Raw genomic sequence first — 24,233 nt, forward strand, 5'->3', positions numbered from 1 at the left:
TTCATCCACCTCTATACATTCAATTGATAGTAAAATTGAGTGGGTGATGAAATTACATGTGTGGCAGTTAAAAGTGAGTGCATCTCTGGTTTTCTAGGAGCCACTGTTTTAAGTGAGTTTTAAAGGTGTTATATGTAGGACACTCTTATTGGGAGGGGCAAGCTATTCCATAGTTTACCTCCTACTACTGACAATACGTTTTGGCCAAAAACGGTGCGTCTGAATGGTATTATACAGTCCCCTTTTACAGAGGCCCGTGTACTACCTCCACTTCCAAGTCTTTGGAAAAAGCCATGCAGCGGAGGGGGGGCAAGATTGTGCAGCACTTTGTATACCAAACACGCATACTTAAAGTCTCTAAAATTGTCAAAGCTTAAAAATGTATGTCTCTCTAAGATATCGCAATGGTGAAATGACAATGCCTTTTTATCAAAAGTTTTTATGGCTTTCTTAAATAGCGATTCAATGATTTTAAGAGTAGTTATGCTGGTAAATGACCAGTTTATAAAACAATACTCAAAATGTGAAAATATCATGGTATATAAAAACAGCTTGGCAGCCTTGGTGTCAAGAAATGGCCTAACTTGCTTAAAATTTAGCAAATTGAATTTGACTTTATTTGCCACCTTTTTTACATGACTTTAAAAGGTTAAGGTGGAATCATATATGACCCCAAGGTATTTAAATTCACTAACTAAATCAAGCTCCTGTCCTCTAAGGAACACATTGGAATGTGACACCTTAATATTTTGTTTGGTGAACGCCATGCAGACTGTTTTTTTAGTGTTTAGGTAGAGACATGACTTGGTGAGCCAGTCATCAATGTGAGCCATTGCAGCTGTAAGTGTGGATGCTATCTCTTGGTAGTTATTAGCATGTGCAAAAATCACAGCATCATCTGCATACATCTGGACATCAACATTTTTGCATGCCTCTGGCAGATCATTTATATAAAGTGTAAACAGGATTGGGCCAAGTATAGAGCCCTGGGGGACCCCTACTGGACAATCACAGAGTGGAGACTTTGAATCATTAATACAAACGCATTGCTTTCTGCTGGACAGGTATGATTTCATCCAGTTGAGAGCTTGCCCAGAGAAATTAAAATAAGTGAGTTTAGATAGGAGAACTTCATGGTTAACAGTATCAAAAGCTCGCTTGAGGTCTAGGAAGACAGCACCAACATAAGAACTCCTATCTAGGTAGCCTTTAACCTTTTCCAAAAACAAACAATTGGCTGTTTCTGTTGAGTGATGGGCCCTAAAACCAAATTGCATAGGGTGAAGTGAGTTATTGCTTTTATTGAGATGTTGAATCAGTAATTTAGCCACCCATTTTTCAACTATTTTGGAAACTACAGGCAAAATGCTGATTGGCCAATAATTGGCCATATCTGACCTTTCACCTGATTTAAAAACGGGTGTGACCAGGGCCATCTTCCATGCAGATGGCACAATGGATATACTTAAGGACTGATTAATCAGATATGTAATAGGCTGTATAAGGGTCTCTTTGTGCCGTTTTAAGAAATTAGTATCAAGGCCATAGATATCCATGGCCTTTGAATTTTTTAAGCCACTGATGATATTTGTTACTTCTGTTTCAGTTATTTGTTGTAGGTGAAAAATCGGCTGTGTATAATTAATGGGGCAAGTAGAGTAGCTGGATGAATTAAAAAGTTGGGTTATTTCATAAACAGAGTCGAGAAAGAAGATGTTCAGTTGTGTAGATAAAATGGTTGGATCTGTGACTAGTTCACTGTGAATTTTCAACTGTAGTTCTTTATTGTTATGATTCTGTTTTCTGCCAATCAGCTTGTTGATGGTTTGCCATATCTTCTTCCCATTTCCTCTTGCCTCTTCAATAGTGTTAATGAAGAAGTTGGCTTTAGTTTGTCTCAGCCTTTTTATCACTTTGTTTCTTAATGAGGTACATTTTTGTCTGTCTGTTGTAAGACCTGATTTTAAAGATTGTTTCAGTAATTGATCTCTTTCCTTCATAAGTTTCCTACATTCTTCATTAAGCCAGGGCAGTGTTTCCCTGCGTTTCTTTTGGCTCTGCTTTCTGAGGTAGGGCCCCATAACTTTCCTAATTGTTGAGGTGAATTGGTCACAGTCACCTTTAGAGAGGACCCCGTCCCATTCAAATTGTAAGTGCAGGATCATTATGACACCCTCTGAATGCACGCCAAGTTTCGTGGAATTCCGTTCATGGGGGTCCACACAATAAATTAATTTATGTTACTATATACCAACTGGCCTGTAGGTGGCCGGGGACAGTTTTCTGTGAATATCTAGAGAACCGTAGGGCCTAGGAGGACCACCTTTTTTTTGTATGTTGGTCTTAAAGCTACCTTGTGTAAGAACTTCTCCCATCTAGCGGTGAAATTCTATATGACAACCAACTGAATATTACTTTCTAGCCCCTCCCATTCCGAGCGCATTTTAACTCCTACGGTGGCCGTTTCATGCCTAAGTTAACATTGCTTCCAGTACTACGACTTCGTCCGGTGTTCCTTCCAGTTATAAGGTTACTTTAGAAAACAATTACACATTGCATTTAGTTATATAGCCAGTAAACATGTTGGTTATGACCTCTATGTAAAGTGAATAGCCTAGTTTTACGTTTTCATTATTTTGGTAGGCTACTATTTCATTGCTAGCATCAGCTATCAGGTTCCCAAACGAATGCATGCTAATGTTATAGTATTCAGTGCTATCGTTATTCTGTATGTGCGAGATTAATAGTGTAAAGGCAATGTTTACAGCGTAGCCTACTATTTTTCTCAGTGAGCAGAGTCAGAGATCAGTCGATGCAACGGAGGTGCAAGGGAAAGGTAAAGGAAGAGGGAAAGGTAAAGAAAAGCCAAGAGCCGGTGGCAGAGGATCGATGAGACCTCCTAGGCAAAGAAAAAGTAAGACTCCAAAAGATGACGAGGAGAGACTGGAAGAACTTCAAAGACAAAGGAGAGAAGCAACGGAGGTTTGTGTTTTTAATATATTTCTCTGAACAGTATCAATGTCAATGACACCGAAATTAGCTCGGAAGCTGCACCAGGCACGTTCGTTTGCGTTGCGTCTGCTGCCACTACACCAGAAAAAAAATAGACCATTCATCTAAAATTGATTTTACGCGTTGTGAACGGAACGCTTCAGTTACGCGCTTGGTGTAGCTTCCCTGCCTGTTTGTATCTCAATTGTTTGTAGCAATTTCTAGCTGTTGCCAGTCAACTGCATGATGCGAGTTGTCTCCCAGTGAAATCACGACACACAATTACGTTATGGTCTATAGAAAATGTTACACAACATTTTCACCTTTTCATTGTCCATACACATACATAGTATTCATCATTTTGTGTGAACACTTGAAAAATGACACAGAGTAGGCTACTATTACTACTACTCTGCTAACAATCTAACTTTGCTACCTAAACAAGCCTATCTGATCTTATTTCTTGTGTCTTATTTCTTCAGACTTGTGGATGGAATGAGCCTGCAAGAGCACAGGAACCTCACCACACAGTTGCTATAGTGAGGCAGCCAGGTCTGGTGTTTGATGCATCAGTGCAGACATGTCGTCCCCCCACCTGTGCCAGGGATGCCTTGGTGTAGTTGTACACACTGCAGAGACATGCCAATCGATCAGAAGAGAAAATGCTGTGGACAAAACCCTGCCACCTGTGTGAGCCTTCTGCCTCACTACACACAGCACTGCCTAGATGAAGGTTTTCTCCAGATTCACAGGCAGTACATCACAGACATCACAGCATTAGGCCATGTAAGAGAGCCAGGTGATGACAATAGAGTTCAGATATGCTACCTACAGACATTTCATTTTCTGGCAGCATGGGTCTCTAGGACAGGGTAATAGAAGAGTGATCCCAAGCTGTGTGTGTAGGATAAGGGATAAATTCCCTGACCCTCAGGGACATCTTTGGAATTTATTTCACCTTCCTATAATGTTGTAATGTTGTGTTGTTGTAAATAGTTTTGTATTAGTGTTCTTGTACTGCCGGTTCCTTTTAAAACTGTATTTAATTTATTTTACACCGGTACATCGCTATATTTTGCTTTCATGAAAATAAAAACTTTTAGAATTGATAAGAGACTGTTCATGCTGTACCTCATACATTACATCCACAAACTTATAATTAAAAAAGGAGTTGTGGTAATTTACCATTTTGAAACACCAAATGACAGTAACATGGTCAACAATGTTATTTGCAATATATTTATTTACAGAAATTAACTAATTATGGTATTTACACATGAACCCTTCCTTTTTGTATGGTGCCTTTGAAGCAACGTGGGCCATCATTCTAAATTTGCAGTCTCCTGGAAAGCTGATCCTGTGGAAGACATGCAGTGTCGTTAGACATACACGCCATTTTATATAGTTCAACATATTGTTACTAATCTGTATAGTGCTATTTTGCCTAGACTGAGTTACAGGCAAGGTTACAATGAAGGCATGCACGTGCATCACATAACAAAACCATTGAATTTCGTCCACATCCTCCTCCACAATGCTCATGTCATGTAGGCTTTGTAAAAAATATATATAAATGCTTATATCATGAAAATATACAATAGAGAATGTCATTGGGTATAGACATTATGAGCATTGATGGGTTACCTCTGTTCAAGGTTCTCAATTTCAGGGGCTTCTGCAATTGCGCCAAGATGCTCATCTGAAATGAATAAGCAGAGCGTTTCACAACATATAACAGTACATAAAATGGTAAACACCAAGATATTAAAAATATACTTTCAGTTATCAAACAACAATCACATAGAATCAACAATTGTTTTCATGCAGTGAAAAACGTTCAGACAATTTAGTAGGCTACGTCTACAATTAATAAGACTACAGGACAGGCCTCAGGATGTGAACGTCACCCTTGGAATTGGCTACACTAGCATTATCAGATTAGGATATATTTAGGCTACAAAGCAAAAGCAATGAAAAATAACTACAATTTAGTGCCCTTTGCCTGTGATCCGTCATAGCAGATTTATGTTACAATCCTTTTTCATCGACGCGAGGAAAAGTATCCCAGACGTCATTCTAGCGTTATGGACAACCATGCTATACTAAGCCAAGCAACTATAAAATTCGAATTTACACCATAGACTGTATGTTTACACGAATAGGCCGAATTACCTGTCGAGGAGAAAGCAGGCAATTTCGGCGTCCCTTTTAAAATCCTTGCTCCTCCTCACGAGCTCTTTCCATCTTAGAAAAGCCACTCCAATATTGACTTTGGTCTGTTGTTTTTCCGGTCGCGTTGGCGTTTTAATTATCTTTTTCGCTTCCTTGGCGACTCCTTTTCATGTCCTCGAGAATAGGTGTAATCCTCCATTTTCAACAGACTTTCAAATCTGCCGGCAGTCGCGAGTAGACTGATCATGCAATGAGTGTTGCCTACAAGCGCGAAAGGCGGAGCTGAATTTCCAGGAATGTCCCTCGTTGGCGAATGTATTTCAAAGATGGAGGCGCAACATGGATTCAGCCATTTGCGCGACTCGCGCGTATGTATTTGGAATAGCAGATTCTACACTTACGAGAATACTTTGATTAGTAAGTGGAAATAATTACACATGAATGAGCACGTATTTTTGAAAGAACAAATGGGTTTTTGCTAAGAATTAACTCAAAAAAGTACACAATGTAGCTTTAAGGGGCCATGTCAACCCATCCCATTACCACTTATTTCATGTATAGCGCCACCTAGTTAAAAATTAAAAAGCAAAAAATTAGGTGTTTTCATCACAATATCTCTGGCTGACACGGTCAAAACTGCACGAAATTGAAAGTGTAGGATCATTATGACACCCTCCGAATGCATGCCAAGTTTCGTGAACTTTCGTTCATGGGGGGCCTTACAATAACAAAATGTATGTGTACATTTAGTGACCGTACACCAACAGAGTTTTCTGTGAATATCTTGAGAACCGTAGGGCCTAGGATGACCAATTTTTTCCGTATGTTTGTCATGTTAACCCATTCCATTTGCACACATGTGCATAAACAGATACACACGCACACACATACATTCACAGTAATCATACGTATGACACATACTCACACAGTAGACATATGTAAGCATGCATGCACATGCACAAACACAGGCACATACGCAGGCACACACACAAGCACGCACACACACACACACACACACACATAAACATAAACATGTACACGCACACATGCACACAATTCAAGAATTTCTCAGAATTATCAACAGGCAAGATGGGGGTGGCGTTGTATAAAATGAATTTTACATGTGAAATCTATGAACTAATCATGTTTTGGTACTTGTTGTCGGGCACAGTGTTTTTCAACCACTGTGCCGGGGCACAGTAGTGTGCCGTGAGAGATCATCAGGTGTGCCACAGAAAATTACCCAAATGTCACTCACTGGTCCAGAAAAGCAACTGTTGCATCAAAGAATTTATAACCACATGCTCTCATTGATTGTATGATTGCACTATTTGTGGTATGCACTCATTTTGTACAACGGGGGTCCCATATCCAGTATTCACAGAATCATCACATATCCAGTTCATAACAACAATTAAATTAGATATAGTCACCTACAAATGAAACAGAGGGCGCTTGTTTTATTGAGCAGGTCTTGCATAGAAGCCATAATAAGGATATATCTGTGTATTATTTGAAATTTTAGGCTATGGTATGTTTATTTTTTCTTTACACAGGATGTTAGTATGCCGTGGGACATTAAGTGTCAAAAGTGTGCTGTGGCACAAAAAAAAGGTTGAAAAACACTGGTCTAGCAGATACCAGTGAGAATTGAGTGTGGATAATGCAATTTAGTGAGACAGTTAGAATCATATGCCTTTCAGCGTGATTTATTTTTGTGGAAACAATGTGCTGGATTGGGCGGCGGTCATATTTTGTACCGCTCTGCGGTACATCTAGTTTTGATTTATAGTAATACTAATCCACTCTACATCTCTCTTTCTAACCCCCTTACCTCACTTGTGAGGTATACCATCACCAGTCATCAGCAATCTGTGTGTTTGGTCCTCATCTCACCTGAAGTCCCATCCCTACGACTGCCCTATCATCGCCTGTTGCTGTCCCCCCTGTCCGGATTCCTGGCCCGTACAGCCTAGCGACCCACTACTTGCCCTATGACAACTCCTAATCCCCCTGGACAATTCCATTTCCTACACTGGACTATTTGAACTTTCTTCTGACACTGAATAGGATTAATGCATTATTATACCGGATATGTAACCATCCCACCTCTTGTAACATACATCTCAGATGGCCTTAAACATCATGTTCTATTCCCTACATCTGAATAACTTATGCATTTATCATGTAAACAGACCTTACTGTTCTGTAACTGACCCTAGGCAGATGGGTCAGGCCCTTGAGTCGTGGATCTGCTCGAGGTTTCTTCCTATATGTATCTCCAATTCTAGGGAGTTTTTCCTCGCCCCTGTTACTCATGGGCCTTCTTTTCTTTTCTCTGATTGTCTAACATTCTGTAAAGCGCAATGAGACATGTGTAATATTTTGGCACTCTATAAGTGAAATTAAATTGAAATTGAATTGAATTGACACTCCCCCGACGTTTACACTAGATTGTAGGCTAATTAAGTTTAGTTTAATTAGTCTATAGCATGGACTAATATTGTGTAGCCAAAATCATCCCGGTCTTCTTATTTTTTTGTGGTTGCGTTTTAGGAGTGTTTTCTCTAAGTTGCAGTCGGCAGCACTTAGGACAGGTTACACCATCGAAACTTATGTGATGGTCAGCAAGAAGAGTAATATCGGCATTATACTTTTGTTAAGGCATGTGTTTGAGAGTGGGCGCGCGCGCGCCTGTGTGTGTGTGTGTGTGAGAGAGAGAGAAAGAGGTGAAGGGTCACTTAGGCTAGGCTACTTTGTTTAGTCCAGACGTTTCCCATTTTAATAGGCAGTTTAACATAGCCTAGACTGTTTTAGACAGGGATACATTGACTGCATTTATTAATTTGTTAGCCTACATGAATGTCTTGTGAAGTAAAGTGACATTATCATGGCTACATGATATTGATGCAACCACGTTAAGCCTACTTATCGTTAAAGTTAGAAATTCGCGGATTGGGTCGGGTTCGGGTGGATGTTAGACACATTGTCGGGGCAGGGCGGATTGGATCTCCAAAATGGAGATTGGAATGGAGTACCTTCCACCACTGGGCCCTTGAGCAAGGCACTTAACCACGAGTTGCTCTGGGGAATGGCCCTTGTCCAACCACAAATCAGAAAAGGCTCTGTAATATGAACAATGTATGAACAACATGTACAGATATTGTGAGTATTTGGCTCCATGCCTAAGGACTCTGGTTGCCCTGCTGGACACTTGTGGCATTGCATGCCATGTACTTGTTTTTGACTCCATGTGCCTTTGTTTTGAGTTTGAACTCCGCCCCTCGTTTGAGTCTCACCTGCCTTGCTCATTGTTGTTGCAATTGATTTCTCCCTGTCCCTAGTTTGCTGTTCATTCAATCAGAGGCCTCCCTTCTGCTATTTAAGCTCAGCCTGTTTTGTGACCTATGTCAGATCGTAGACTTGCAGCCATCTTGTGGAGAGTCTTACTATAATAATATAATGGTTTTAGCAATTCTGCAGCGTAATGCCTGGAGTCTCTGCTCTAATGGGCAGGAATTTAAAAAGTACATTGAGGAAAGGAGTGAAAAACCTAGTGTCATCTGTGTGCAAGAAACATGGCTTTAGGCCTCACTTAGATATTATACTTCATGGACATGTGGCTATATGCAGGGACAGGGAAAGTGGCACTGGAGGTGGTGTATCTATGTTTATTCAACATGGAATAGGCTACAGAATTATAAATATTAGCAAAGACTCTGAGGCGATTGCAGATGAAGTATGGATAGGAAATACAAGCATAAGGATAGTGAACTATTATAATCCATGTGGGAAGCTAAATAAAGAGGCACTTGGAAAGATAATTGGTGGAGAAACACACAAGGCAGTTTGGTGTGGGGATTTTAATGCTCACAGCACACTTTGGGGTGAAGAAACACACAAGGCAGTTTGGTGTGGGGACTTTAATGCTCACAGCACACTTTGGGGTGAAGAAACACACAAGGCAGTTTGGTGTGGGGATTTTAATGCTCACAGCACACTTTGGGGTGAAGAAACACACAAGTAGGGTTGGGCACCGAAACACGGTTCTAATATGGCACCGGTGCCGACACAAACGGTAGTAACTGCATCGAATAACAACATGGATTTCGGTGCCTCATTTCGGTGCTTAAATAGCGTTATTAATTTATTTATTATTAATTTATTATTAGCGTTTTTAATTAATTTTTTTTATAGGAGGCATGACTGCATGTCATGCGCCATCTCTAACGTCTTGCTCTGATAGTAACACATCCAGATACAGTTAGCTGACATATGATAAACACTGGATGTATAAACCAGAGGGGTGCACCACACAGGCGAGTGGACAGTGTTTGACAGCTTGCGTGAGCCCAAGTAGCTTACTTTAAAGCGATATCGCAAGCTCCTGTCAAAATCTAGCAGTGGGCCTAACTACACACAAGCAAAAGGCTATGAAACAACATCAACAGTAGGCTAGCCTATACGTTACACAATATCCTTGCTAATGCGCTGACATTTATTTGAAATGTTATCAGCAAAGTTGTAAGGTGACAACTTTATTTCACGGTGTGTTAAACAACATAATGGCATAATATTAATCTTTCATGTGCATGAGGCCCATAGCATCACAATGAATATGAAGATCATGTTAAAAGTTAGCTGGCAAAAACATAAATATGTAGGTTACATACCTGATGTCACTGAGCTGTCAAAGAGGCTACGAAACCATCTCCGTACGTTATCGCTAATTAAACTCAGCTGACTGGTGTTAGCGCATAGCCATAGTTGCTGTTAAAATGCCTACTAGCCTAGCGCTGGGAATCTAAACACTTCAACACCGACATGTAGACTAACATGTTCAAAACTACTGCGTGTTATGGGTTAAGACGTGACTATTTCTTGAAGCATTTGGGAACACACTGAATTAACTGGAAAGTAGAGTCCCTGTTAGATTAGCTTGCTTGCGTCGTTGTCCATGGCCTGGCAGTTTTATGGCAAGCGGTTTTAACATTTAACGTTATGGCAAACCGCCTACACTGGGTAAACTTGAAAGCAGAGCTTACTATTGTGTGTGCATGCATGGCAAGCTGTTTTAACATTTAAATATATTATTAATGAGATATTGATAGTAAATTGAATATAACAGTTCAATTTCATGTTCAAATTTGTCTTATCAATAAAAAAAAGCAATTCATGCTTTAGACCATTTTAATTTAAAACATTTTTAAAAAAAAGTACCGGTTCAGGCACCGTTTCGGCACTGGCACCGTTTTAAAAGTATCGATTTAGCACCGGTATCGGATAAAACCCAAACGATACCCAACCCTACACACAAGGCAGTTTGGTGTGGGGATTTTAATGCTCACAGCACACTTTGGGGTGGAGAAACACACGAGGCAGTTTGGTGTGGGGATTTTAATGCTCACAGCACACTTTGGGGTGGAGAAACACACAAGGCAGTTTGGTGTGTGGACTTTAATGCTCACAGCACACTTTGGGGTGGTTCACACACTGATAGTAATGGGAGTGTGGTGGAAGCATTTCTAGAGGACCAAGAGCTAGTCGGTCTGAATGAGGGAAGGGGAACCAGAGCAGATGTAGCAAGAGGGTTGAAACATGATACCGAGTGTGAACGTATGTCTCATAGCCCATCTTGGCTTGTCCCCTGCACTCCAAAATCTGGCGCTAGTTAGCCGATGCTACCAACAGCTTTTTCAATGGTGGTGCTTCGGCATCGGGCTAGCCATGCAAATAAATCACTGTTTTACACCATGTATCTATCTCCACACTTCATTGGTAGACTTTGAGGGCCCTGACATTTAAAACGAGACATTGAGAACTTTGAAAAAGCACTGGTAGTTTACTTACAAGACGATTTATACAGACAGTACCTTCAGGAAGTTTACCGTTTGCAGCCATCTTGAATTTAGTCACGACAAGTCGAGCGACGAGTAAGAATGAACAGGTATGATAAGGGATCAGATTCCAAAAATAATTCCGTGGAAATGCATACATTCCAGTTGCTGCTACTGGAAGAAACTGGAATCCATGCATTTCCACGGAATTATTTTTCCCTTTTGATCCCTTATCATACCTGTTCATTCTTACTCGTCGCTCGACTTATCGTGACTAAATTCAAGATGGCTGCAAACGCTAAACTTCGTTACGCTAAAGGTTGTCAAATGGCGGACCACAGTCCGAGTCCGGACCCTGACATTATCCTATCCGGACCCGGACCATAATAATTTAGATTTTCACAGAAGATTTCAAAGCTGTGCTAAATGTTGTAGGTTAGGATTTACAGCATTTACTTAAGTAGCTTCAGGAACCATCATCTCGCTTGCTGCTACTCAGCCAGTGAAATGTGTGCATTCTGATAAAGTCGAGTAAAGTTACTATGGTGAAGAGACTCACTCAGTGCCTGACAGGAAAACGAGCGAGGAGAGGAGACGGGAGGAATAAGGGGTAGAGGTGGATTTTGTCGTTCGTTCTCATGACACAGTTTGCGTCGTTCAGTTCGCCAAGATGATTCGTTCCTAATCGTTCGTTCGTTCATTCAGTCGCATTTCCTACATGCCTACAACATAGTTCAGCGGTGAATCATGGAATGCAGGTTCTCAGCTCCTCGTTTGTGCAAACGGTCAACACAACACTGTAATTGTAGCGGCAAATATATAGCTGCAACTTCATGATTTATGTGTACTTTTAGACAAAACAGCAGTAGCTAATGTGTTCATTCACCTTGACATTAAATTGACATATTGAAGGTAAATAGAGTAGACTACGGCTAGATCAGCTAATTTCTTTTCTAAAAATGTGTTCATTCATAAAGGAACAAAGACCCAGTAGGCTATGCCGACAAACATGTTTAAAGGCTTGGCAGAAAGATTATATTGTTAGTAAGTCCCCATTTTGCCTAGGCTACAGAGCCATAATCACTCTGCTTCTAGCCAAGAATGAGTGACTGACTTAACGAGAACGACAGGCCGAAGTGAAACAGGTGGGGGGGTCTTGGCGTGAGAACGAACAAACGAACGAGACAGATTGAAGAGACATTTATTAACCTGGCATGACACAGAAAATACAAAGACAGCATTTAGACAGATATTTAAATGTAAATGCCAATATTGAAAATGCAAAATGGAATTGTTAATGTAAACCATTATCGTTATTTTTTATCGTATGCTCTCCAACTAGTCTCATTGTTTTTTTTCATGGAAACGGTTGGTATGCTTTCATGCCCCTCATTGGCTAATTCGATGAAAAAGTTTTAGAAACAATACAGACAACAGCATACGATTGGTTTGGCGCTCGCCTTAGGAAGCTGGGTCATAGGCATTCACAGCAGCACTAGGTCAGTGTGATTCAGCGACGAACGAAAGAACGAACAAGAACTGGAAAGGCGAACCAGTTCAGGTTGTTCATTTTAAAGACCCGTTCGAACGAACTAGTTCGTTCACGACCGACCCACCTCTAATAAGGGGTTTGCATGGTGTGTAATCAGATCGGACGTCGCCATATTGGCGGTACTCGCACCATAAGAAAGCATTAGGCACTGAAGTATATCCCGAACGTCATCAAAGAAAATGGCTAATTAGTGCCGTGTTTTAGGTTGTACCAATAGGTCAGACCGAGAAAAACATCTGGAGTATTATCAACTTCCAAAAGTTATTAAAAACCAGGGAGAATAATGGCAGAAGTAATCAGAGGAAAGGAGGCGCTTGCGGTTGGACTTGGGTACTGCGTCTCCCTCGCCCATCTGCACCACCAATAAACCGTAATTTCTCGAAATATCGCGCCTTTTTGTGGTCCAAGTCTTGCCCTTTATGCCTTTGCATCTAATGGCTGCCTTACATTGTACGATTTTGGTCTGTTTTCAAAGTCGGACAGAAATCATGAGAGTTCTACTGGAATCGCCCTATGCAACAATTTTAGCAAAAATTACCTTAAAGAGGCCCTATGCAACAATTTTAGCAAAGATTACCTTAATTATGCAGGTTGAGAGTTGTTCTGATGGTTCTACAACACTTTTTGGGTCGTTTGGTGGGTGCTTCGTCTCCCCCTAGTGCTTCTCCGCGGAAAAAACGAATATGCAACTTTCTGGTCACGGTCGGAACACATCCGGATGTAACTCGGCGGAAATACTCGAAAATGTAGTCAGATTTAGTCAGATTGTAGTTTCTAAGAAGACTGCAAAACGGACTCTGACTTGGCTTTGTTGCTGTTGAAATTGTAAGTAGCCTACCTTTGGGTGAACTTCGTTTTTGTAATGTGATTTTTGCTCGACGGTTTTATTGTGAGCCCTATGTGTTTAGCTTGGTTTATTGATGCTAGCTCGCTAGCTATTGGGGGTTTAGCGTAGCAGTCACTTGCTACCGAAGCTGCAGGGGGAGCTATGTCGTGAATAATGCGAGCCCAAATCAGGCGAAAACCCAGAAACAGCGAAGGAATAACCAGACCTGCATAGGGCTTCTTTAATTATGCAGGTTGAGAGTCGTTCTGATGGTTCTGCAACACTTTTTGGGTCGTTTGGAGGGTGCTTCGTCTTCCCCTAGTGCTTCTCCGCAGAAAAAACGAATATGCAACTTTCTGGTCGCGGACCGAACACATCCGGATGTAACGCGCCTCGAAAATGTAGTCAGATTGTAATTTCTAAGAAGACCGCAAAACGGACTCCGACTTGGCTTTGTTGCTGTTGAAATTGTAAGTAGCCTACCCTTGGGTGAACTTTGTTTTTGTAATGTGATTTGATAGTCTCTTGAACAATGTGTTTGCTCGACCGTTTTATTGCGAGTCCTGTATGTGTTTAGCTTGGTTTCTTGATGGCTAGCTCGCTAGCTAGTGGGGGTTTAGCGTAGCAGTTACTTGCTACGTAGCGTAGGTGGCAGTCCCGCCAGGTCTCGCTAGGTCACTTCCCGGAAACTTTACAGGATTTCATCAAAGACGCTACATCTCCATTTCTAGAAATAAAACAGGGATTTTGATGAAAACTAGCCACTGTTTAGCTTGGGATTTCTTAGGAACAGAGGCATGTAGACAAACGGTCTGTACCCACTGAGAGCTTAAAGTCTCACCTTTCAAACAAGCCATAGTATGTGTCCATAGCTATAACATAGAATACGCTGTGGCTCTACAAAAATCATCAACAATGATCAAGATTGCTGTCACTCTGGGCCAAAGCTTCCGAAAACAGCGCGGCATTCAATGAGTTAACTTTATAACTACCCAGATAATGTGTATTTGTAGCCTATGTGATGTAGGCTACTTTCCCATCGATAATGTGTGAATTGCCATGAACACAATCATCTACGATGTAGGCCTACTAGAATAAAGCTGGGTTAACTCGCAGAGAACCTATACCATTTGATAACATTTATTAGGGTGTTACCAGATATATATACGGTTTCTGAGATTCTGAGTTTCCATGGGTGGAGTCGGGTGGAGTTTAGTGTGAATATTTATTAATGTTGGTTGTCGTGCAGAGATGTTATAAGACCACAGCGTTTTAACATCGTGTTTTTTCCGAAATAAACCGTCATTTCCACCACAACTGCTGGTCAAGTAAGTGTAAGTATTGTAACGTAACGTTTTGAGGTTTCAGGACACAGAGCTTCGTTCAATGCAAGCTTTATTCGTGAGCGAGAGCAGGGACACAGACCCAGAACACAATACACACGGAGCAGGTCAAGCAGACACACACACTACACATACAGGGGAGGACGCAGCCCCCCACACAAAAAGGATCACACACGAGGGAGAACTAAAAAGGAAACATGTCACAATAAAGACGCTAACATTAGACTTATAACTTAGGAGAAATACCGACATAAACCCCAAATGTTCGCTCCCGCATCCCAGCATGCCCTGCGTGGGAGAACACTACGCAATGTCTCGTACACCGACGTTACACAGCTCCCCCAACAAGCCACATGCTAACGTCGGCACGCGTCACCCGCCACTCAGTCCAGTGCGACAGTACCGCCAACTCACGTGAGGTGCACACCAGTACGGGCGTGCTAGCAGCCACGTGGCCGTCCCCGCTCGTCACCAGCTCCCTCTCAGCAGCCGCCCTCAGGCTGCACTTTCCGCGGTGTGTCACCGCGGCACTCCTCCTCTCCTGGCGGGGCCCTAGGTGGCCTTTCCAACCGTCGACACTGTACCAAGCACCGGGGTTCGAGGGGGGTCAGATGTAGCTGTACCAACGCCACTCCGCTCCGTCGATTCACCGACCAGGACAGACAGGCACCGACTCCGCAGCAACCGGACCGTGCTGAGCTCTCCCGCTGCAGCTACCGTCTTCGGCGTCCCTCCTCGTGTTGCCTCCTCGCAGAGCCGTCCTGCTCTGCTCCCGGCCCGTTCCACTCCCTCGCGGCCTCAGCGAAAGCACGACCCCCGAGATGGCCATGCTATCGAACTCAGCACAACAAACCTTTTTTTTTTTTTTTTTTTTTTTTAAAGGCGCCGGCCAACAGGCCCACTAGAACTGGCGCCCACACAGCACGGTGCCTCTCACACGCACCCAAAAGTCACAACCCACACAAAACAAACACACTAGAGGGCCCCCACCCTCTTTCCCACCCAAAAGTCCGCGCACTGCTCCCAGTTCCAGTATGGAGCGAACCAGGCGCGGCCGCCCAGGCTCCCGCTTCGCCTCGCCGCCTCCAATTCTCCGGCGACGAAAGGGCCCCGTCTCGGGCAGACCAATAGCCGGGCCGTCGAGGAGGGCCGGAGGTGAGCCGCCAACTCACGCACGTGTTCCGCCGGTGGGGGCAGCCGCTCTGGGCCCTCCCCGACTGGCGTTGTTGGTTGCACGGCTCCTGCACTGTTGCCGCCTTCACTGCCGTCCTCACTGCTGCTGAGTTCGCTCTCGCCCGTCGCCGGCCCAAACTCCACTGTTGCAAGTGCTCCCGAACTCGTGCTCCTCTAGTAGTCGAACCTCCTCCCCAGTGCAGAGGTCACCCGGCGATTCCTGTGCTGCGCGGAGCCAAGCTTTTATGACCGCGCCTCGTCTCCTCTCCCTCCTCCGGCGAGCTTTGGTGCGTAGCTTAGGAGCCCTTACAAAGGCTGGCGGGAGCTCGAACAGCCCCCGCCCTGGGGTCAGGTCGCCTGCCCCCAGGATAACTCCCGGGGCAGGGGCAGCTCCGCCGCACGCTCCCACATCAGAGGCCTCCATTGCTTTCACTTCTGACGCCACTGTAACGTTTTGTGGTTTCAGGACACAGAGCTTCGTTCAATGCAAGCTTTATTCGTGAGCGAGAGCAGGGACACAGACCCAGAACACAATACACACGGAGCAGGTCAAGCAGACACACACACTACACATACAGGGGTGGACGCAGCCCCCCACACAAAAAGGATCACACACGAGGGAGAACTAAAAGGGAAACATGTTACAATAAAGACGCTAACATTAGACTTATAACTTAGGAGAAATACCGACATAAACCCCAAATGTTCGCCCCCGCATCCCAGCATGCCCTGCGTGGGAGAACGCTACGCAATGTCTCGTGTGCCGACGTTACAGTATTATGCAATTTGGTGTTTATGTTGTAGCCTACAGCCAGTCAAGCAAAACGTAATTTTGCCTAGGCCTACTGTCAAACAAAAGCGGTGTAACCTAAACTAACTTTGGTCTTTTGACCATTTCACTAACTACTTCAACTTAGCAAATCTCTAGAAAATAAAGACAAAAAAATACAAATATCACAAAACAGATACACTGATGAAACTCTGTACAAATTAAAAGTATCTATCAAGATATCTCTAAACTGAACTCATTTACTGTTCCCCCCAAATAGGCAACCACACAAAAAATGCACATGTGAATAAAACACCTATTTTTTGATGCACTCTCGACTTCCACTTCAAACGATCTCCACCTCAAACGACTTCCACTTCAGCAAATTTTGAATAATCTCTAGAAAATAGACATAAAATACAACTGTCATAAAACATACACTCTGATAAAATGCTGTACAACTGACTTACTTTCCCCCCAAATACCACACACAAATGCATATGTAGGCTACTACAGATCGAGTATTAGGGCAACACATGAAGAAAAGAAAACAATATATATTCAATATGACAACATTAAACTCGACATTTCGTGTTCAACATTCAGAATAAGTTAGTATAGTTGTTGCTAACCCAAATTCTTAAGTAGCACCAAATCATCTAATCCAGTGTTTCCCAAACTTTTTTTCTGGCGACCCACTTTTTAAAAATGACAGACCATCGCGACCCATTACCCTGCAACCACCAATATTGTTTTAGGCCACAGGTTCTCCAACTTTTCTATGCCTCCCCCAACCATACATTGCTATAGGATCCCTGCTTTGAACACGGTTGTGTTGCATTTTGAGCACCATCAGCGTGAAAAGTTGGAAATGACTACTGAAAAGATACGTTTTAATGCGCATCCGAGAGTAGGGGAAATTCTCGCATGTTGCGCAGTCCTCATTCGTCAGCATAGTAAGCTGTTCCTGTATTTCTAAAACAAATGTTGTAGGCTACGTTGCGTTGCAGACAAATGGGTCCATAACACTGTGGACGTCAATTCCAATGTAAACAGCAAATAACTCAAGTCGTTATATTGTATTGTTGTATTATATTATATTGTATAGTCGTTATATCAGAACAAGAGGCGGTTGCGCAATAGCCGGAAGAATGCGCCTTTACTTTGGAGTTAGCGAGGTAGAAAACGAGAGGAATAGTGTTTAAAATGTCCATTTAAATTGTAGCCTAATATAATGCATTGTTGTGCATTTTAAATCAGAAATAAGAATGTGAGGAGGTTGCTATTAACTTTAAAGATTGCATCTGCAATCGAAACTGTATGCAAATTGAATGGCCTTATGTCCGGTCTATGGATGTCTGCTTTAGTTGACAGCGCGGTCACTAGATTTTAATCGGTAAAGTTGAGGAGCTGGTATCTGTTAATGTTCGTGCAAATAGGCGGATTCATGTCCCTTGTAGTTTGCAACTGTGAGGTACATGGCAGGCGCCCCACAGAACGGTTTCATTTTGAGAGGTAGATATCCATGCTCTGGCACCCCCTCTGCGATGCGTTCGTCCCCCAGTTTCATGAGCTTTTATGACAAAACCGTGACTGTGGTAGTTAACAATCTACATCCTAATAGAAAACTGTTAGCTTTCCTGGTATCAAATGACAAATGGTATCAGTTAGGCCTATAACACAACATAAATTGTGCTGGCGACCCAAATAAAATCTCCTGCGACCCACCTGTGGGTTGCGACCCAGACCTTGGGAAACACTGATCTAATCTACCTTTGACAATTTGTTAACGTCATTAGGACTGGCTATTTTATGCCTCAGAAGACCATATTGGCAGGCCTACTTATTTGTAGTATCATATTGGATATGAAATGATCTGCTCTGCAATGTGTATAATTTTGATCGTTGTTAGCCTATTCATGGGTTTAATCTGGTCCCTTTCCACAGGTGTATAAAATCAAGCACCTTGATTATCAATGCTGACTGCTTGGTGCTTGATTAATACACCTGTGGAAAGGGACCTGATGAAACCCATGAATAGTCTGTGCAAGATTGATTGTATACCAAGACAAATAGGTGTGTAATAAACTACTCTGTGATCACTTCGTATGTTTCCATTGGTGTTCCTTGCCCATATTGTGTTTGTGTAGATTTAGCAAGTAGGAAGACCATATGCCCACAAGCCTGTGTATCATAACACAGAAATATATATAGACGTCATCAGCACAGTTATTTTGAGACATAATCTATAGCAATTACTACACATAAAGCTGTAAACACACAAAAGGTTGTGAAACTATTTATTACACGGTCCCTGTACAGCCAGGGCAAATAAAAAGTGTTTTAGTGTCTGGCCAGTTCACACATTCACAATGGTACCAACCCTGGCAGCCGTCACATTGTATCTTTAAGACAAAACACATAGGATTCACATCAGTATTAACTCAAAACATTACATACATTAAAAAAGAATCTTATGTACATATCATACCCAACTATCCACGGAGTCTTGTGTACAAGGATAAGTGTCTCCACAAAGTAAACACAATTCACCAAGGTGTTCTGTGGAAACAAACATTTATGAATTCTGATTAATAAGTCTTGAACTTTGATCTCGATTTGACCTTTCTGGTAAGTTTGTCAGAAATACCTGATTTTTTCAGAAGGTACTGTATAGACCCAACTCTTTTCTCAGATTGTCCACATCCCTCTGAGTGCAGGAGAACTCTAAATCTCCCCCTGTTACTACTGCCTCTGGGTGCAGGAGGACTCTAACGGCTCCCACACACAGCTGCGTTCCGTCAACGCATGCCAGTGGGTGTTCCCTACGGTAGCTATGCAAATGACTTGAAGTAAAACCGTAATGTGATTGGTTGGTGCCGTCCGTAGATTGGCTTGATTGGCCGGTGCCGTCTGTCGGTGCAGCAACAGCTGAACTCAACGCGAGCGGCGGGAAAAACGCGACGCAACGGACCCACAATTCAGTTCGGCAACGGATCACGTGAGCCCATGTAAAGTGAATGGGATGCGTCTCCAGCAACGCGATGCACGCAGCTGTGTGTGGGAGCCGTTACACATCCCTCTGGGTGCAGGAGAACTCTAAATCTCCCCGTTACACATCCCTCTGGGTGCAGGGGAACTCTAAATCTCCCCCTGTTACCACATCCCTCTGGGTGCAGGAGAACTCTAAATCTCCCCCTGTTACACATCCCTCTGGGTGCAGGAGAACTCTAAATCTCCCCCTGTTACACATCCCTCTGAGTGCAGGAGAACTCTAAACCACTGCCTCTGCAATCTGAGCCATACACATTTAATTCAGCGATGCTCTTTACATACATGTTGGCATGTGGCAGACGCTTTTATTAACAATTAACAAAACTTTTGAATATGTCAACACACTTACTGTACACACAAACTTAGCTTAGTTTAGCTTAGCTGGTGGTTCCTCAAAGTGAATTAAATGGTCGATGTTGATTTTGGGAAAGACTGTACCCCTGTCATCCATTAAGTCCACGCTCTTTCCATCCACCTTGACCACTGTGTACGGCACTAGAAAATCAGGGTGCAACTTGCCACCCTTCCTCTGCTGACTTCGGATATTCTGCCTCAGCACCTGGTCACCTGCTTGTATGGCCATATGTGTGCCCTAGCGATAATGACCTTGTTAATCAAGTGATGCGCATAAGAACTGGTGGTGAAAAATAGATATTGGAAAGCTAGATAACGCATTGGGCTCCAGAACATACGTAAATAGTGATGCCATCATGGGGGCAACAATTAGTGGAGGCCAATGGAGAAACAGGTGTCTCTGATTGGAAATCAGACAGATGTCTCTGATTGTCAGCTAGTGTTGTCCAGAGCGTGTAGGTGCTTGCCTCCAGCAATATGACTGCCGCGTTCATGTAGCCTATACCACTTAATAGGCTAGAACTCGACGGACAGTCCGGTATCTAGCTTTCTAATATGGGTGAAAAGACGTAGGGCCTAAACAGCAAATCAATAGGCTAAACATAAATAGGCCTCCTTGAAAAGAAAAAATGCAGACTCTGAACTGAACTGTAAACAAATGAGAGACTAAATTGTCATTATTTTTTACTATATTAGGCCACAGTGTGTAATTCTGTTAAATTTTTGGTTGGTGGTGTGCCGCAGGATTTTTTTTAATATAAAAAATGTACCGTGGCTCAAAAAAGGTTGAAAAACACTGGCATAAAAAAACAATTCTTCAGCCACCAGGTCCTCAATGGAGTCATCAACCTGTAAGAGTAAGGTTGCTTGTCAATTGTAATGATAGGAACTGTACATGTAACAACATTTAGTAGCTCTTTATTTGTGCAAACCTCATAATTGTGTGGTATTCCACTGGGATACCTAGCTTCTCTCCTAAACAATAAATAATGGGGTGAGAAGCAGGTAATGAACTGCTTCTTGGTCCTCAGTGCAAACATTGTCGATTCAAGATAATCTGCACATGTCTCCGGCCTATTTTTGACAAGTTTGCTGAGGCATCTGCAGAAGAATAATACACATGATGATTTATTTGTACCATGCCTGCTCAGTCATTATTATCTAAATAACTATTTACAGGTGCTGGTCATATAATTAGAATTAGTACACTTTGGATCAAGTCTTCAAACAATTCTTAAAAATAATTCCTCAGAAATGTCTGTGGTACAAATACACTTTAGAATAAATCTTCAAACAATTCCTTAAACAAAATTAACACAATTATTTTACCACTGACAGAAAACGGGGGTTATCAGAACTGTCCGTTACTTAACAATTGCAAGCAGTTCCCAGTTGGGTTGTGGTAATGTTGAACACCCCATGCTGGATAAAAGTCCATGGATTTTGTGCTGCCGTCGGGTATTCAACATTAAAAATGAAGAATGACTTGAAACAGATATCCGCTGCTTTGATTAGCGAGTCCAGTTCATACATACCGTCCTCCAGTAGCACAAAAAATCTCTTGGCCGAAAGGAGTGTCTCACCCAGAGCGACAACACTTGGCTGCCGAGTTGTTCCTTGTTTCAGGCATTCTTCATTCTTTGAGTTTAGAAGTCCAGCTATATCTGTTGCAGGCTGGAGTGACAGAGAATAAGAGGAATAAGAAAAACATTTCAATCCCTAACAAATACCTATCCAATCTGTTGTCATGTTGAAACCAGATATTTACATACACTTCCAGAAAGACAGAAAAAAAAAGTTTCTGTCAAAACATTAAATCAGAGTAAAATTGTTTTCCTTTAGGTCAGTAAATATTACCATATGTTTTGTATTTGTTGAATCTCAGAATACAGAGAGAAATAATTGTAGCTTTTTTTGTTTTTACCTTTTATTAGTCACCTGTTGTTAATAAAGCAAAATCGCCCTTTTGTAGGCTTCATTTGTGTGGTGAAGCACACACTAATCCCGGCGCAGTGAGGTGAAGCACACACTAATCCCGGCGCAGTGAGCTGCCTGCAACAACAGCGGCGCTCGGGGAGAAGTGAGGGGTTAGGTGCCTTGCTCAAGGGCACTTCAGCCGTGGCCTACCGGTCGGGGTTCGAACCGGCAACCCTCCGGTTACAAGTCCGAGGCGCTAACCGCTAACCAGTAGGCCACAGCTGCCCCGAAAGTGAAAGTAAGACAACGAAAGTTAAGGTTGGAGAAGAAAGGCCAACGAAAGTTGCTTTTGATATAGTACAATGACACAAAACTGATGCTCTAAATAGCTATTCTGTTGTCTTTGAAAGGTTCTCTTATTGACGCATTTAACTGCAGGAAACAGTTCCAGGTGGTCCTGGCTCAATTTGTAGGTCACTAAACACCTGAATTTTGGATTCTGGCTGAGTACAAGGTCAGTGAACACACTGAAAACGCTTCTGCAGCTGGCTATAAAGTTTTGCGCAGGCCAGCAGACAATGGCTTACCACTACCATCTTGGAGTCCCAGGAGATAATCCTCTGCGTGTTTCAGGATAGCCTTGGCACGGTCTTTTGGATAGCCTTGGATAGCCTTGTGGTCCTTTGTAGCCTTTAGCCAGAGGATTCCTGCTGTTGAGGAAATTAAAAGCAGCATCGACAACTCTCAGGAATTTCACTGTGTGCTCAGATCCTCTGAGCTGAGGTAAGCGCAGGACATTATTGCAGTAGTGGAGTGCATCTGCGACACTCGAGCTGAGGTAAGCGCAGGACATTATTGCAGTAGTGGAGTGCATCTGTAAGCGCAGGACATTATTGCAGTAGTGGAGTGCATCTGTAAGCGCAGGACATTATTGCAGTAGTGGAGTGCATCTGTAAACGCAGGACATTATTGCAGTAGTGGAGTGCATCTGAGGGTTTGAGCAGGACATTATTGCAGTAGTGGAGTGCATCTGTAAGCGCAGGACATTATTGCAGTAGTGGAGTGCATCTGTAAGCGCAGGACATTATTGCAGTAGTGGAGTGCATCTGTAAGCGCAGGACATTATTGCAGTAGTGGAGTGCATCTGTAAGCGCAGGACATTATTGCAGTAGTGGAGTGCATCTGCGACACTCGAGCTGAGGTAAGCGCAGGACATTATTGCAGTAGTGGAGTGCATCTGTAAGCGCAGGACATTATTGCAGTAGTGGAGTGCATCTGTAAGCGCAGGACATTATTGCAGTAGTGGAGTGCATCTGTAAGCGCAGGACATTAGTGCATCTGAGGGTTTGAGCAGCCAGGTTCACCTTCATTTTTTGTTTCTGCCACTGCATGTGTGCCATCTTCATTTTATTTCCTAATCGGAGGCCTTCCTTTTCCTCCAACCGATTAAGCTCCTCAAGGTATTGCCAGCCCCCAGTTTGTGTTTTGAAGACTCTTCCATCACCCCAAGCATTTCTGATGAGTTTCAACATATGGCAGGCATCCAGAAGCACAGGCAGTTTTTGTGAAGGGTCAACAGGGTGAGGAAAAAATGGCTGCATGGACGGCTAGTTTGGCTCCAAGTTCCCTGAACATGGAAAAAATGCTTGCAGCACCATCTGCAGTAAGTGACACCACAGGAACACCTATAGAATGTAGCCGGTGAAGACACTGCCTCATCATACCTGTCTTCTCCAGTCATGCCACTGATTAAGAAGTAGCCAAGAGGGATCTTCCATGATTCATTAACAGACACTGCCATGATGACCAGGGCCTCCTTAGCTTCTGCTAAGGAATAGTTGACCACTCCGCTGCCTACATCAACATACCCATGTATTTCACCCCCACAAAACTCTGTCTGTTTCCTGATTGACATTTCGTCCATCATCAAAGCACATATGGTGTCTTTACCCTGTTTTTTATTGTCTTCCACATGGCACTGAAGCGCACTGAAGGAGGCCTTGGTAAAAACCAGGATCAGCTTCCACAGAGTTGTAACAGTTACCGATTGTCTGTGCATGTGGCAAGACTAGGTTGAAGGACTGACGGACATATTCGTAAGCTTTAGCAGAGTAGAAATGCAAGGTCATTGCAAACATTCTTAACTCCTTAGATATTCTGTGAGGTTTTTTGTTCCTACTCACTCTCCACAGAATTTCCCATGGCACACCAGAAGTGGAGCCCTCGAGCAGCTCTGCACACTCAG

The 24,233-nt window shown here is 42.9% G+C and overlaps 1 long non-coding RNA gene and 1 pseudogene across 1 annotated transcript; one reads left to right on the top strand and one right to left on the bottom strand.

The window, feature by feature from the left end:
• Positions 1-4,206: 4,206 nt before the first annotated feature.
• LOC143138367 (uncharacterized) lies at positions 4,207-5,424 on the bottom strand. Its single transcript, XR_012990177.1, has 3 exons — positions 5,164-5,424; positions 4,636-4,690; positions 4,207-4,348 (listed from the first exon to the last, which is right to left on the bottom strand). It is a non-coding gene; the product is annotated as an uncharacterized LOC143138367 (long non-coding RNA).
• An 18,206-nt stretch (positions 5,425-23,630) lies between these two features.
• The window catches only part of LOC143138677 (P2X purinoceptor 4a-like), a 29,337-nt pseudogene continuing 28,734 nt past the window's right edge, over positions 23,631-24,233 (top strand).

This window comes from Alosa pseudoharengus, unplaced genomic scaffold, assembly GCF_046254945.1.
Source record: "Alosa pseudoharengus isolate Yale_2024_CS ecotype anadromous, Long Island Sound unplaced genomic scaffold, YU_APseudo_1.1 YU_APseudo_1.1_scf_21, whole genome shotgun sequence".
Taxonomy (NCBI): Eukaryota; Metazoa; Chordata; class Actinopteri; order Clupeiformes; family Clupeidae; genus Alosa; species Alosa pseudoharengus.